This window comes from Diabrotica virgifera, chromosome 6 (genome assembly GCF_917563875.1).
Source record: "Diabrotica virgifera virgifera chromosome 6, PGI_DIABVI_V3a".
Lineage (NCBI taxonomy): Eukaryota > Metazoa > Arthropoda > Insecta > Coleoptera > Chrysomelidae > Diabrotica > Diabrotica virgifera.
Window position 1 is genome coordinate 77,755,780 of NC_065448.1, and position 16,028 is coordinate 77,771,807.

Sequence of the window (16,028 nt, forward strand, 5' to 3'; positions counted from 1 at the left end):
CCAATGACCTGTTTTTGAGTGAATAAAGAACTTTCTTTTACGTACGGGTTATTTTGCAAATATAAAGTTCATCATAGAATTAAAGGACAATTTTTATATCAGAAAGATTTTTTTGTTGTTTTATTTGTAAATATATATAAGAGTAGTTTCATACTTCTTATTCGTGTAAGAGATAGCCGTATGAATTCATCTAAAAAAGAGTTTATTTACAATATGTACAATAAAGATTATAAACATTAATACAACAATACTAAAATAACTTAAAAATACAAACCTAAAAAAGAGAATCAAGAACATGCTATTTCTTACTCTGAGTTTTTGACAACTGTCAAATAATTATTTACAAATGTCATTCAAACTAAAATTACACAGCCATGCCACCTAAAACTATAAATAACTTAAAATAACTAAATGTGGTTTTATTGAAAATAAACATAGTTTTATTTTTACATCCCCCCACCAACAGGTATGACAAACCATGAAAGTCTATGGTTGGTCACAAGGCAACAATTTTGAGATGTGAAAATAGTTCATATCGTTCCTTTTGTATCCGATATCTATTTCATATAAAGTATTTGAAATTTGTTTTTTTATTTGAAATGGACCTAGTCTTACTTCATCAAGTTTTTTTCTATTTAGTTTGGATTTATTTTCTACATATGCCCAATCTCCTTCTTTAAATTCATGGAATTTTCTATTTTTGTCATACAGCTTTTTATTATATTCATGATGTCGTACTGAATTTTTGTAAGCTATTTGCTTATCTTTTGATACATTTCTTGTTTCACAAAGTTCCTCGGGAACAATCGGATCCGCTTTTCCAAAAAGCAAATATTCTGGGCTGTATCCGGTTACGGAATGATCTGTTCTATTATATTCATCTATACATTCTTCAGCTATTTTTGTCCATGCTCTACTTCTAGTTTCATTTAGTTTACATCTTATCCTATTAACTAATGTTTGATTAAGTCTTTCATTTAAACCATTCGAAAATGGGCAGTCCACTGCTGTAAAAACCAGTTGAATATTTAACTGTTTCATATTATTTCTAAATATTTTGGAATTAATTCCCGGATACTGATCTGTTAATAATGTTTTTATCGGGTGTTTATCTTGAATTTTAGAGATTAGTTTAATAAAATCACCTGTCATCTGATTTTTGGAAGTAACTGCAAATGCATATCTGGTAAAATGATCTACAAGTAAGTGGAGGTATTTTTTTGTTGAACGATTGCCAGCAAATCCTCCTATTGTATCTAGGGACATTATCTCAAAGGGTTCTTTTGCCGGACCTAATTGTGACAAGAGACCATATTTTGGACCTACTCTTGTTTTATTTTTACAGCAGATCTCGCATTTCTGGCAGATATCTTTTGCCAGTAAATCCAAATTATTAATGTAGTAAAAATTCCTAATTTTGTTAATTACTTTACCAGCACAAATATGACCATAAAATTTGTGAATTTTTTTTATTAACTTGACTCCAAAATCTTTGGATAAAATTATTTTTTTCTGGTTCTTCCTTAATTTATAGAATACATCTTGGTTAAAAATTGTTCCTATCATTTTATCTATAGCTTGTCGATTATTATTCTGGTCTTGTTTTATCTCAGTTAATGTCACTAGGTTCACTGTTTTTATAAATGTTTCTGCATTTTCTATATTTTCCAAAACTGGGTTTCTAGAAAGGCAGTCTGCTTCTACATTTTCTTTTCCAGGTTCATATTTAATGTCGAAATCAAATTGTGAAAGAAAATGAGTCATATCTCCTAATTCTTCATCTGGCCTTGTACGAAGTTCTCTTCCCTCAAGGGGCTTATGATCAGTAATAACGACAAATTTCTTTCCCATTAGCCAGTATTGCCAAAATTTTAATGCTTCTTTAATTGCCAGGCATTCTAAAAAAATTGCTTTTTTGTTTTTCTGATATTTGTTCAATTTTTTTGAAAAGTAAGCCACAGGTTTCATTTCTCCATCTTCTTGTTTTTGTTTGAGAACTGCACCAACTCCTAAAATACTAGCATCGGTATATATAATTGTAGGAGCATTTGGGTCAAAAATAGCGAGAATAGGTTCAGAGCACAGGATACTCTTTACCATATCAAAGGCTGTTTGGCAGCTTAAAGACCAGTGAAATTTAATATCTTTTCTAAGTAAATTATGTAATGGCTCTAATAACCTAGCTGAGTCTTTTATATATTTTTGGTAAAAATTTACTTTTCCCAAAAACTGTCGTATTTTTTTTCTGGTATCTGGTGCTGGAAAATTTCTGATCGATATTAAATTATCATGTAAAGGACGAACTGAATTGTTTCCCACAATGTGCCCCAAATATTTTACCTCTTCTCTTGCAAAATTACATTTTAGAAGTTTGAGCCTAAATCCCTCTTCAAAAATGGCTTCCATGAGTCTTTCGATGTGCTCTAAGTGTTCTTCAAATGATACTGAAAATATTAAAATATCATCTATGTAATTTATACAAAATGGATTTAAATTATGTTTTCTGATAATATTACTTAAAATCCTTTGAAATATTGCTGGTGATGTTTTAAGCCCAAAAGGTAAGCATTTCCATTGCCAATGACCATCTTGTGTAACAAAAGCTGTCTTATATTTATCTTTATTCCGAACTGGAATACACCAAAAAGCAGAATTTATATCTAAAGTAGTAAAGAATTTAGCATTCCTTGTTTTGGTCAAAATCTCGTCAATTAATGGAAAAGGTTGTGGTTCGGGAACAATTAATTTGTTTAATTCACGAAAATCAATGCATAATCTTGTTTTAGATCCTTCATCTTTTTTAAGAGCCAATGTAACAGGTGCTGCAAAGGGCGAAGATGATTCTTCTATTAAATTTGCTTTTAACAATTGTCCAATTTGAAATTCTATCTCTTTTTGGTCCTCTATTGAGCATCTATATGGCTTCTTTGCGACAAATTTATGTTCTAAAAGTTTAATTTGAGCTTCATTATTTTGAACTTGCCCAATATCAAATTTATGTTTTGCAAAAATATTGTCATATTTATTTAGTAATATTTCTATTTTACTTTTCTGCTCTGGCTGTAAATGTTCTAATTTTGCTTCAAAAAGCTCTGTGGGAATTCCTTCATTAAAGTTTATTGAATATTCTGTCAAATTAACATTGTGATTAAACTTTTCAATCTTCTCTTCAATATCTAGATCTAATCTTTGATAAATTTCTAAATCAAAATCTTGTTTCATTTGAAAATTCAAAATAGAATCCAATCCAAGTAGAATATCATACTCGAAATATTCATCATTAATTACAAAAAGATTAACATTTTTCTCAATTTTATTAATTTTCATTTTTGCAATTAGTTTTCCTGTAAAATTTGTTCTGCCATTTATCGTTTTAAACATATTCCTATCTTCATGAATAACTAATCCCAACTTACTTGCTACCTTCGAATTCAGAAGAGTAACATTCGAACCTGGATCATAGATTCCACATAATTCTCTATTATTTAGGAACACTTTTAATTTGATCAATGGCAGCAAATTCAGTTTTTTTGGTCGGTTACCGTTTCATTTAATGTCTCCTGTATAGCAATATTATTAACATATTGAATATCATTTGATTTGTTTTCTTGTATTGTCCTTCTATCTTTTTGCTTTAAACGACACATTGCCTCTGGATGAAACCTCCCAGGGAATCCTTTTTTATCACAATATTGACAACTATTTTTTTCTTTTGGTATTATTGTATTTAATTTGGTAGGTATTTGTACAAAATTTGGGTTTGGCTCTGATTTTTTTTTTTGCTTATAACTGAACTCTCCAACTTTCGTAACTCACCTATCAATTTTTCCATTGTTGTAACCTCAGCTCTATTAATATTATTGTGTATATGAATTGGCAAATTTGTCACAATTAAATCGATTAATATATCGAGAGGAAAATCATTTTTGATATTTAGCAATAAATTTTCTTTGCGAAATGCATAATCAACAAGACTACCACCTACATACTTAAAAGAATAAGCTTTTCTATGATTATCCCAACCTGTTTGACAAAAACTATCTAAAAAATTAACTTTCCATACCTCAAAACTGTTATCTAAGCCTAATGTTATTATTTTTGATTCAAACCATTCCTTTGCTATTCCATCAAGAAAGAGACGTAGAATCAAAATCTTGTCTTTATCAGCATCCACCTCACATCGCGAACATTCTGATTCGAAGGTCTTGAGCCATGAATTCATTGGAACATTTTTACCATCAAAATTTCGAAGTACGAAATCATCTTTTATTTTTTTGTAATTTTTCTTTTCAACTTTAGGTATACTAGTATCACCAAGTTTCTGGAGCAACTCGACTAATGGTGGAGATTGTTCAATCGCTTCTTTCTTCTCATACACTGGTAATAAGGTCTGTTGTAGGTACTCATTTTGATAAACCACATCACCATCTGAATCAAAATAAATCACTTTCAAATTATCATCTAATGAAATGGTACATGTTCTAAAGCATCCTCTTGATTTCATGGATGCTAAAACATTTTTTACTTTTTTCAGACGAAATAGTTCAGAATGATAATCTTGAAGTTGCTTTTCAGCAGGCATTTCATAATAGAAAGGTGACTGTGTTGGCTGCAACCACTTAAATTTACATACATTATTCTTACTATCAGTACTGCTTGCTTCTATAGCAATACAAATTTTCATTGATGTAATATTCATCCTTAATTTGTACAAATAACGGTTTGAAAATCTATTTTTATCACTATTTTGGCTTGGTCAGCTTAAGTTCTTGATTTATAAGAGTAGTTTCATACTTCTTATTCGTGTAAGAGATAGCCGTATGAATTCATCTAAAAAAGAGTTTATTTACAATATGTACAATAAAGATTATAAAGATTAATACAACAATACTAAAATAACTTAAAAATACAAACCTAAAAAAGAGAATCAAGAACATGCTATTTCTTACTCTGAGTTTTTGACAACTGTCAAATAATTATTTACAAATGTCATTCAAACTAAAATTACACAGTCATGCCACCTAAAACTATAAATAACTTAAAATAACTAAATGTGGTTTTATTGAAAATAAACATAGTTTTATTTTTACATATATAAATAATAGGTTATTTTAGTTACCAAAGAAACATGAAAAGCTTTTTATCGGTTTCATCGTGGACAATGGTCCAATTAACTTAATTTAATTAACTTCATCCAGACATTATCTTTATTTTTTTAGTAATTTTTCTTTAAATTTTGCGTTTGATATTCTCAATTAGATAGATTAGAGACCACGGTCCCATTAATAGGATATTACACATCTAATGCATCCTATTTCTGTAAATACCGTTTGTATATATTATACATATTAAAATTATCTAGTGTCATAAATAAAGTTTTTTTTAAGATTCACTATTTTTTTTAAGTCCAGTACAAATTTCTTATTTTTATGTGTATATTTTTTGTGTCTTTTTTTACAGGTATGTTATTTTTATATTTATGTATTTCCTTTATAAATTTAGTGGTAAAAATTTAAACGGCGCCCAACTTCTAGTCTTATGTATTCCGTATCGTGTGTCTTGTCTTAGCCTCATCTCAATCTCCCAGTTACCCTATTTAAGATCTGAATTCAAACCCCCCCATTTTTACGCTCCCGACTCTGAGCAACGAGGTCCTTAGGTTATCCTGGTGTTCGGTCCAGCACGTCATCACATGAAGTAATTTCTTTGTCCGTTACACATATGGCGCACCAACGCTCTGGGCTATTCCGTAACCATCTTTTCTAATTGTCCTTTTGTCAGAGAGTTGAGGCTTGTTTCATAGTGCCTAATTTTCTCCCGCATTTACTCGATCAAGGTATCGTAAAATCCAGTCACGCAAAATGGATAAATCCATTAGCGTACCTAAAGAAGGAAGAAGTAGAGTACGAACTTAAAATTCGTGGTACAAAATCACGAAGACAATGCAGTGACAAAAAGAGCATCTTAAAAAAGCTCATACAAAAAGGATCACCAATTGATTTGGAAAATAATCCGCTAGATTTTGCAGAAGAAAAAACAGAAATAGAGAGAACTATAGCTGATATTACCCAGATAGTCGAGCAATTTGACGGAAATGTAAATGGCTCGACATACAGAAGAGCTAAAGCCCTTAGTACACATGTGTCACTAAGAATTGGCCGAATGCCAATAGACCACACAATAGAAGATCAAGTAGAATTTAAGGACGAAATATCAGCCACCTGTCTTCTACTGGAAAGCCAGTTAGACGAAAAAATTATTCCCAACGATAATAACGAAGTCAGGAGTGTAGATACTACTTCTGCCTCTGTTCCTAGTTTTGCCCCTCCTATAGTTCAGGTAACAACTCCAATCAACCTCTCCGATTGGAATATTAAATTCTCCGGTGATCCTAAATCCGTGTTTACATTCCTTGAAAAGGTTCAGGATATTGCGGAGTCTCGCAAAGTCGACGATGACGTTCTGTTTAGGTCTGCCATAGAATTATTTTCTGGTAGTGCAGTTACTTGGTTTCGCAGTGTCCGAGATTCTCTTTCCAGTTGGTCTCAATTAATAAATTTAATTAAAGCTACCTTCCTGCCACGTGATTACGAAGAAGAGCTTTGGCAGCAAATTAAGAATAGAAAGCAAAAGAGAAATGAGTCGTTCATTCTATATCAGGCTCAGATCTTAACGCTTGCCAAACGTCTTCCTTTCCGCCCATTAGAGCAGACACTTGTAAAATACATGCGTCAAAACATACTGCCCGAGTATGTCCCGATGATAGCGCTGCAGGATACTAACACTCTAGGAGAGTTAGCGCTTATCATAAAAAAGCTCGAGAATAATGTCCCATCAATATCTACGAGGAAAGATAATCCACATATCTCCGTTGTCAGCGAGAAAAATGTGACTCCTAAAAGAAAATTCCCCCAAAATAAGCCCAATATTCCACCTCCCCAGGTAAACCAATCTAGAGTGCTTACCTGTTGGAATTGCCACGAGGAAGGCCATCGGCATAGCTTGTGTAATAAAGACCGCCGTGTATTTTGTTTCCGTTGTGGCTTGGAAAATGTGATTGCTCCTAAGTGTCCGCTTTGCTCAAAAAAAAACTAACTGTCGGAACATTTCGTGTTGGTAAATCCGTTCCACTTTCTTATGTCAAATCCAACACCTGTCATAACAGAAATTCTGTAGTGTATCGTAAACAATCCCAAGATTGGAATAGATACTTAGAAATAGTTAAGAGTTTTTATAATAGTACAACTAATCCGAGACACGTGTCGTCATTAGCCATTTCGAAACCCTTAGGCAAAATAGATAATAGGCCATATCTCACTGTAAATATCTTTTAGGGTGACTTCGTTCTGTTACTAGACACCGGCTGCTCCACAACGGTGGCTGGTAAAGAAGGGCTTGAATTCTTACAATTAAATGATATTAAAATTAGCAAATTATCAGATAAAAGCGTGATTCTGGCAGATGGCTCTACTAAGTCAGTAATCGGCGTAGTGGACCTGCCCATTGTTGCAAATAATGTTTGTCGAGTAATTAAATGTCTTATAGTGCCTTCGTTGTCATACTCGTTTATCTTAGGTAGCAACTTTGCTAATAAATTTTCGTTGGTAATCGATTTTAAAAACAATCAATGGGACACTAATGAGTCAAACAAAGGTTTAGATTTATCTGGTTCAGATCCATTTAAGTATCTCTGTTCAATTGAGTCCTTAAACCCCCCTTCTCGTTCTATTGCCGAAAAAATCATTAAAGAATTCGATGTAGGTAGTAGCGCTGAAAACATAGGTAGGACTAATAAGATTCAGTTAACCATTGATACAGGAGATTCAAAACCGTTTAAGGGACGTCCCTACCCTTTGTCCCCTATATGTCAGATATTCTTAACAAGGAGTTAGATGAAATGTTAAAGTTAGGAGTCGTCGAACCTTCTAATTCGCCATGGTGTTCGCAAATCCTGTTAGTAAAGAAGAAAAATGGCGAATTCCGATTTTGTTTTGATGGTCGTCCACTTAATGAGATCACCCGTCACGATTCCTACACCTTGCCCAACATTGACCGAATTCTTTCTCTTCTCCGTGGAGCAAAGTATATTTCTTATATAGATCTAAAGAAGGCTTTTTGGCAAATTCCGTTAGACGCTTCGTCTAGAGAAAAAACGGCTTTTGGCGTTATAGGTCGTGGATCGTTTCAATTCACGGTTATGCCTTTTGGTCTCTGCAATTCTGCACAGACTCAACAACGTCTAGTGGATGCGATTTTTGGCCCAGAATTTGAACCATACATATTTTGCTATCTGGATGATATTATTGTATGTTCACCTACCTTCGAGGAACATATTTCCCTATTAAGTAGAGTCAAGGAAAAATTAAAAGAGGCAAATTTAACAATCAATGTTAGTAAGTGTCAGTTCTTCAAAACCTCGCTCAAGTTTCTAGGTTATATCGTTGGAGACAACTCTCTACGCTCAGACCCCGATAAAATATCGGCCATGATAAACTATCCCAGACCTACCACCACCACTGAGATTAAACGGTTTGTCGAACTTTGTTCATGGTATCGTCGCTTTGTCAAAAACTTCTCGTCTCTTATATCTCTAATCAATGACATCCTCAAAGGAAAAGGCAAAAAGCAAGCCATTAATTGGAACCAGAAAGCTGAAGATTCCTTTAATGCGATTAAGGAAGCGCTAGTTTCAGCGCCTATTCTTATCCAACCCGACTTTAAAAAGCCCTTTTCAATACAATGCGATGCTAGTAACACTGGCCTGGGTGCTGTTCGTACTCAAGAGTTTGAATCAGGGGAGCAAGTCATCTCGTATGCCAGTCGCTCACTTACCAGAAGTGAACGCAATTATTCCGTTACGGAACGTGAGTGCTTAGCCGTTATTTTCGCAGTAGAAAAGTTTCGCCCCTATGTAGAAGGTACTAAGTTTACCGTAATAACAGATCATTATTCCCTTCTTTGGCTTACTACGCTAAAAAACCCCTCGGGCCGTCTCTGTCGTTGGGCTATGCGCCTTAAACAGCACAATTTTACCTTAGTGCACAGAAAAGGGTCTTCTCATAAGGTTCCCGACGCTTTAAGTAGAATTCACAACGAGAAGTCAAATTCTGAACCCTCTGAATCCCCGAATATAGCTTATATCGATGTCGATATCGATAGAATAGATCCGTGGTACGACAATTTACGTACAAAGATCTTAGAAAATCCCGACAAATTTCCTCAATGGAAGGTAGAAAACGAGACTGTTTTCAAATTTGTCCCGTCTTGTCTGCCATTCCAATCTAATGAAATAGAATGGAAAACTTTAGTCCCGTCACCGCAAAAATCAGATGTCCTACGTTCATGTCACGAACCGCCGGTTTGCGGACATTTACGCTTTTTTAAGACTTTGTCGAGAATTAAAGAAAAATTCTATTGGCCTAAAATGAGACGCGATGTTCTCAAGTTCGTTCGCTCTTGCGAGGTTTGCGGGGCGCAGAAATCCCCAAATACTCCCCAAATGGGCAAACAAAAACAAGCCGATTTCCCATGGCAAATAATAGCTGTTGACCTAATAGGACCCCTTACACGCAGTAAACATGGGTATTGTTGGTTGCTGGTCGTCTCTGATTGGTTTTCGAAGTACACTTTGTTACAACCCCTTCGTAAAGCCACAGCCATCAATATAGCTAACTTTCTCGAGAATCAAGTTTTCCTGATGTTTGGTGTCCCACAGCATATCATTTGCGACAATGCCTCCAATCTTAATAGTTCTGTGCTTAAAAAGCTTTGTTCCAACTACGATGTCCAAAAAATTTGGTTTAACGCGGTCTATTCCCCACAATGTAAGTTCGTCGAACGCAGCAACCGTACTATCGGCACTGCTATTCGTAGCTATATTAAGGACCATTCCGACTGGGACAGAGAAATTTATAAGATCAGGCAGGCAATCAATACCGCGAAACATGAAGTAACTCACCATTCCCCAGCATTCCTGAACTTCGCCCGTTTTGTTCCTCTTTCTGGTAACTATTACAATCAATCTCCAGGCGATGTAAAGGACATAGAATTCTCTTCTGTCGATAGAGAGAAGTATGTCTCTGAAGTTAGAGGTTTAGATAAAGTATTCAAGGAAGTTAAGCGAAACCTAGATAAGGCATATAAACGAAATGCTAAACATTATAACTTACGCAAAAGAGATATACAGTTCAACGTTGGTGATAAAATTTGGAGACGCAATATGGTTCTGTCGAGCGCTCCAAAACGCTTTATGTCTAAGTTAGCCCCTAAATATGTTCAAGGCACAGTAATCAAAAAGCTGCCCCCCTTAGTGTATACGATTAAGAACCTTGATGGTTCTAGTGCAGGAAATTGGCACATTAAGGATCTTAAGCCGTTTTACTCTGAAGAAGAGGATGACGAGCTTTCTATCACAGAGTTGGAATAACCTTGCAACATTTATTCTATTTTTTTGCATAACATCCATCTCTACGGACCTTTTGTTCACACTAGAAAATAGATCCCCATCGAGTAACAATCTGTTCTATGTCCATAACTTGGAATATGGCCATGAATTAGGATAGTGGTTTAATATTCTTGTGTTGGTTTAATACGGAGTGAATTTTCCTGCTAGATACCAGGCACGGAGAAAAGTTAGGAATGACTTGTGAGGATTTCCGCTAGTTACTCGCTGAGATGGCATTTGCAGGATAACTCCACTCTTGTGGTCATCACAAAATATTAATCCGATTGTCGTTAAAAATTTCACCGTACTACGATGTAACTTTCTTGCGACTAGTTGTCATATCTACCTAGGACCTAAACCCCTACCAATCGCGACATTTCCCGACTTCGACCCTTTACCGACTTCGACTCTCACTGAAAATACACCTGCACGGCAGGCGTCTGATTACGCGTAAGCTATCAATGTCCTAACGATATGTAGATTTCGACAACTATCCAAATATTCTTTTGGTCACTTATTTCAATTTTTTTTGACAACAATGCATTGGTTGAGAACCTCCTTAGCCTCCTTTACTCACTTCTCAGACTCTTTTGGTTCGCTGCGGTGAACAAGATGGTAATAGTGCTTTGGCAGTTTCGAAAGTTACTCGTGTTTTCTTTTCGTTTTTGTTTAGGCTACTCCGGTACAAGTAACTTCATCGGAAGTAGCAACCTCTTTTTTTAGTTTCTGTACACACTATATCTTTACCGAATATTTGATTGTGAAATGCTTTGCCATGACTTGACAAAGTAGAATCAAGTAAACATAACACTAGCTATGACTAGTGCATATTTCGTCATTCAAGTCCGGTATGAAAGACTTCGCGGCACCTTTACATGTAGTCAGCCTTCTAGAACTTGAGTCTCATTGTTATTAGTGGACGCACTATAACATGCTTTTGCAATGAGTTTGTTTCTGCTCATCTTGCTCGAGTTGAATATTTAGTTTTTTGTTATGGATTATAGCAACACTGTAGTTGTTTGTTGCCATAGTCGATTAGAATTATTAGAGTAGTCCTTGTACAGATAGTTCCTAGTTTTTGTGTTTAGATTATCCGAGAGATAACTTTTTTTGGTTTGGCTAGAGCCATTCTTGTGAAAATCTACCTGGTTGTATTGTTTTTTTACTATCGTAGTTGTTAAGAATTAGAATGATTTTTGTACGTATGGTTTTTAATTTTTCTGTTTGAGTTGCATTTAAACTATCTTAAAAGAATCCCTTTTATTTACGGTATCTACTGCAGACTCCGATTGTAAACACTGGTGTTCCAACAGGTTTACATCGTGAGGACGGGCTGTATAACGTTTACGTTTTTGCATGTAAAATAGTGTGTGATATAATGTTATTCTAAGTCCCTATAGATTAACTTGTCACGGTTTTAATCTACAGTAAAATCCTTATCCTATACCAGACACATAAAACTCAAGAAGGTACGTTGTTTTTTTAACTTTCACAAGCTGATAAGTCAAGCACCATCTAATTCCTGTTCGAATCCACCCTCAATCTTCCCACGAATTTAATTACCTACCCCGACTTTATAAAAAGGCAGATCCATATATGAATTCTCATAGTGCCTTTAGTTTTTGATCAGTACAGTCTAATTGCGTCCGAAGTAGGGCGTTTGTTTTAGTAAAAGTATAGTACAGTTTTAGTGTAGTGCCTTACTCAATAATTGGTAAGTTATTTAGATTTCTTGATTCATTTCAAAGATAAAACAGAGATATTTCTTCTTTAAAGAGTTCCTATACCGGGGCGATGCTTGCTATCAACTTTAGTCACTATCACTTGACAACTGTTTTGACAACCAGCTGTTCCTTTCTTAAGAGCCGACCCATTACGATTATCAGGTCAGTAAACTTGAGTAAACCATCTTAGCACGTGCCATCGAAACGAAATTGGCATTTTTTGAACACATGCTAATGACCTGTTTTTGAGTGAATAAAGAACTTTCTTTTACGTATGGGTTATTTTGCAAATATAAAGTTCATCATAGAATTAAAGGACAATTTTTATATCAGAAAGATTTTTTTGTTGTTTTATTTGTAAATATATAAATAATAGGTTATTTTAGTTACCAAAGAAACATGAAAAGCTTTTTATCGGTTTCATCGTGGACAATGGTCCAATTAACTTAATTTAATTAACTTCATCCAGACATTATCTTTATTTTCTTAGTAATTTTTCTTTAAATTTTGCGTTTGATATTCTCAATTAGATAGATTAGAGACCACCTTCCCATTAATAGGATATTACACATCTAATGCATCCTATTTCTGTAAATACCGTTTGTATATATTATGCATATTAAAATTATCTAGTGTCATAAATAAAGTTTTTTTTAAGATTCACTATTTTTTTTAAGTCCAGTACAAATTTCTTATTTTTATGTGTATATTTTTTGTGTCTTTTTTTACAGGTATGTTATTTTTATATTTATGTATTTCCTTTATAAATTTAGTGGTAAAAATTTAAACGGCGCCCAACTTCTAGTCTTATGTATTCCGTATCGTGTGTCTTGTCTTAGCCTCATCTCAATCTCCCAGTTACCCTATTTAAGATCTGAATTCAAACCCCCCCATTTTTACGCTCCCGACTCTGAGCAACGAGGTCCTTAGGTTATCCTGGTGTTCGGTCCAGCACGTCATCACATGAAGTGATTTCTTTGTCCGTTACAATATTATATATTCGAAGACGATATGACCTATGAATTATTTCCAGTTCCCTCTGTTGATAAGTAGTATAACTTTGGTTTCCTGTTCTTTACATATGACTACTAAATGCGGCAAAAATTTAAATTTGGGGGATTTGAGCTTCAATTTGAGGGAATTTCAGTTTCTAAATTTATTAAATGTGGGAGTTTTATTAAATTACATCTGGCAACTCTGTAGCTGAGCCGTGAGTGAGGAGTATCTGGTTGTGCTTGTGCTTGTATGGTTTGTAAAGAGCTGTTTTGACTCAGTGGCGACGCGTGACTTTTTCTAAAGTGTTACCGAAATCAGATGTAAAAAAATCTTATTTAAAAAAATATTTTGAACCTCCCAAATATAAGTTTTTGTTTTCAATCCTGTGAAATAAAATTAAACAAATCACTATTCCCAAATTATATGTATGTAATGATGTATATGTAACAGGTATAACAATAAATAATAAACAAACTAAACATGTTATTCTACCATAAAATTAACATAAACAAATGAACAAGTAGAAAAAAGAACAGATTTTGAAAACTATTGTTTATATTTTAATTCTTCCATTTTCAATAATATAATTTTTTTCTTCAAAATTATATAAAAAATATACAAGGGGAATGACTTTTCAAGTATTTGATCAATTACGCAACACGTAGCAACACTTTTCCATGTTTAAATGCACGCACACTGTAATCTGTAATAGGTACTAAACCAACGTTACCAATCCTCAAAATGGATATAATAGTGATATAAGCGTGCCCGCGCGCCGTCTCTAGAGCCGTCGCTCCTTCAAACGAGCTAGTCCCGAGCGATAGCGAGATTCCTCCTGCGTTACCACTGCCAGAATTGGTAACAGCATAATAATGTGCAATGGATTCACATATCTCGCCAATATTTTCGTGCGTCTAGTTGGCTATTTACTGAATTAGGTACTATTAACAAATATTTCTGTTGGTAAAAAATATAGATGGAATTATTTCATAGTAGTCATAAAATATTTATTTGCAAGATTTTTAACTGTTACCAATGGTAACAGTGGTTACATGGACGCTTCGCCAGTGTTTTGACTTATAGGCCGGCTACACACAACGTCTTGCCTGTGCAGTCTAAAACTGTGCAAGCATGACGGAACAAAAGACGGTACACCGTACGTTGTCCACACGTGCAGACTACGTAAAAAATTGGACTGCGCAAACTTCAGTCTTTCGAGAACTCGACACGATGAGCAGCACGGAAGAGGTTTTTTTAATGGAAGCGTTATTGTATTGTTTATTAATAAAAAAACAACAAACAAACAAGCAACGCCGCTGTGGAAGTAAGTGGAGTAAAAAGTGGCTCTTGTGGAGAAATATACATTCACATGTTAACTTAATCGAAGATTTGAGAGAAGATCCTGAAGACTGGCGTGATTTTCATTACACGTACAATTATGGCTCAATCCCATACAAACATAATACTACATTAAACATGCCACAAGAAAACAGTTTCAGTATATTATACAAGTAGATATACAGTGCGCTGGAATAAGTGTTACCCCCTCCCCCTTATTAACTTATTTATTTTTAGCACATCAATGCTTCGAAGTTTTAGCATCAATGTTTCGAACTTTACGCGATCCCTCTTCAGGTGACAGGCATAACTTTATTTTTTTTTAAATAGGAAAGTACATCATGCGACCCCTCATTTAAAAGATTTTGAAATACTAATTACAAAAATGTATATTACTTTAATGCTTTTTGAGAGCGTAGGCGCAAAATTTCGGTCGAATTATTTCAAATGCATTCATTTTTTCCGAATTCTGAGAAAACTAACAAGTATCTTTGAAACATTTAAACGCAGAATGAAATATTACAGTATTATGGATGGTAGAAAGTCCCTGAGAAATTCTATAATGTCTATTTTAATAAGTCACGGGGGTGAAAACTAAGAGAAAATTTAGTCTGATTTTTAATTTAAAAATATATCTTTCAAAAGATACTTTTTGTTTATTCTAAGGCAACTATTTTAGTTTTTCTGTCATTAAAGCGTATGCTTCGTTTTTCTTATTCCTGTCGGTATATTCTTTACACTTCACCTTCCATATTACCGGCAAAGATTTGTATAATTCTATAAATTCAGTTAAAAACTGTTTTGTAACACTTCTTACGTCGCTTATTTTGTCTGGTCTTGGTCTATCCACCTCGAAAACTTCTGCGGAACTGAAGAACGGACTGAACTCCCGGCCACACGTTCAATTAAAACTGTGGAACCTAAAACTGCACAAGTAAAATCTTCAGCATGTCGACGAGAGTACAGTCCGCGCTTGGAGGCCTGCGCGCGATACAGTCTTGCCGTCCATACACACGCTCTTACCTGCACAAACGAGTCTCTGCAGGCATGCTCTCGGGCAAGACGTTGTATGTAGACGGCCTATTAATCGACTATCGTCGATTTTTGGTGACTGCTCTGATATAATGGCAAATGAGATGTCGAATTAAAGCTTATAATTCAAGGATGGTACTAAGGTGGGCCGGAAGTAATGTTTTAAAGTCGCCGGAATAGCACAAGAGATATATTATTCGACGCATCTTAGCAAGACGGGAGTAAGTGTATGCTTCTTGTTTTATGACTCTGTACGTCTGTTCCTCGTCCGTAAAAGTAACTCCTCCGTCATGGCACTAGGTATAATGGCAAATGAGATGTCGAATGAAAGCTTATAATTCAAGGATGGTACTAAGTGAGAAATTTGACCTTGTACTTCCGGTTTTAGAAATGTGACCGTAAGTACTGTTCTAAAGTGGTCGGAATAGTACAAGCGATATATAGTTTGATGCGCCTTAATAAGACAAGAACAAATATATACTTCTGGTTTCATG

The 16,028-nt window shown here is 34.6% G+C and overlaps 1 protein-coding gene across 2 annotated transcripts in view; it reads left to right on the top strand.

Moving 5' to 3' along the window:
- The window catches only part of LOC126886450 (zinc finger protein 227-like), a 284,346-nt gene that overhangs the window by 48,304 nt on the left and 220,014 nt on the right, over positions 1-16,028 (top strand). The window lies entirely within an intron of this gene.